General features: G+C 30.6%; 1 long non-coding RNA gene across 1 annotated transcript; it reads right to left on the bottom strand.

Moving 5' to 3' along the window:
• Positions 1–576: 576 nt before the first annotated feature.
• On the bottom strand, positions 577–1,175 carry LOC149578744 (uncharacterized). The gene is made up of 3 exons (XR_016357392.1): positions 1,109–1,175; positions 753–818; positions 577–651 (listed from the first exon to the last, which is right to left on the bottom strand). It is a non-coding gene; the product is annotated as an uncharacterized LOC149578744 (long non-coding RNA).
• Between the last annotated feature and the right edge of the window lie 549 nt (positions 1,176–1,724).

The raw sequence follows: 1,724 nt of genomic DNA, 5'->3' as shown, positions 1-1,724 counted from the left end.
TCTAAATGCATAAACATTCCCATAGGTCTAACACAACATGCATAATAAATTATTTTGATTTGACAAAATATTGCATCTTAGAATTCACAATCATCAAATCTTAGCATCCAATCAACTAATCCAAGAACACAAGCATCCAATCCAATGTGATAACAGAAACTCAAACTTGTTTCCATAAGGTAAAATCTTAACATGCTTGAGAACAACATCCAACGCACGTACCAATACATCCAACCATCTGTATCTTTAAGGTCAATTATATTAGTAAATGCATACCAATATTATTCAACAATGTCTAATAATGTCATACATTGATAATCTAAAACATCAACTGTATGTCGAATAATGTCATACATGAAATATATGTTGAATATGTCATATATCGAATATAACATACAAAAGAAAGATCAAATATACATCAACTTATGTATGTCCAATATATTTTTAAAATGACATACATAAATAAAAATATACAAAATGTAAGTCCAATAATGGCATATAGGTGTAAAATGTGCATCCCTATATATCTTGCTCCTTCTTGCTAGGGGAAGAGAACAAATCCCTAGTTTTCTTTGATCATTGCGAAGAGGGAGATGTTGTGGATAAGGAGATCTTCCTAACACGTTGGCTAGTCCATCAGTCTAGAATCTTCTATAACTTGAACTGTTACAATCCAAATATATGTGAATCAATAACTATTACACCTCAAAAATAAAATATACATGTAAACATAAAACATAATATTTTCTTACCACTACTTGATAATCCCTCTCTACATCCACCTTAGGGGCACATGGATGATCGAGAGTAATAAGACCCTACAACAATGATCAAAATGATCACTCTATCATACTTATGAATATTATATCTAATTTTAATACTAACTAAATTGTAAAGAACAAATAAAATTATGCAAAAAACTCTTTCATACTCTATCAATGGCTCGGAATTAGCAATGACAAAAATGACTCCTAGATCAATAGACTAAAGAAGATGTGGAGGAGTCACTAATGTCAATAGTTGAAAATGATACAACACGATAATCAAATGTGGTTATGAAGAATACATATTTTATTATACCACATCATCAATAAAATGATTTGGGTACCTCTGTAAATGTAGCACTATGTCCTTCATTGTGCGGTGTCGATGCCAAAGGTGCAACATTTACCTATTGCACATATCTGTAAATCTATTAGACATCACATTCTCATGAAAAATAATCTACTATAGACATACAAATTAAAATACATTAGTACATGTATATACCTATGGGGAAATGAAGTCATCTAATAGCTAGGTGACCCTAAATTAACATCACCATGACAACTCTGACTTTGCATATGATCATGTAATAAGCCAAACCAGTTAATTATTCATTCATTTCTTAAATAAATATATTTTTTCAAATACAATTAGCATGCAAACAAATATACCTCTAGATGAGTGGTATCCCACCCATGCACAAAGTCCAATTTGAAAGTCGATGGTTCACCACAGAACTAATGCATGTACATAATTTTTTTGAGTCAATCTTTCATATGATTAGATTATAAATAGATGTATGATTTTAATGAATACATTGATACATACATATGGAGTCATTGACATGGCATAAAATGGGACTGGGGGATTAGTACTAGTGAAAACAACACTCTAGCCCTAAATTTTGAACAACGTGAAGAGATACTAATTTATTAGTCATTCATATAAATATGAGATTT

Source organism: Cupressus sempervirens, chromosome 1 (genome assembly GCF_028749045.1).
Source record: "Cupressus sempervirens isolate cs-2001-9-10 chromosome 1, ASM2874904v1, whole genome shotgun sequence".
Classification (NCBI taxonomy): Eukaryota; Viridiplantae; Streptophyta; class Pinopsida; order Cupressales; family Cupressaceae; genus Cupressus; species Cupressus sempervirens.
Note: the sequence above shows the minus strand (reverse complement) of the source record. Positions and strands in the feature narration are given on the sequence as shown.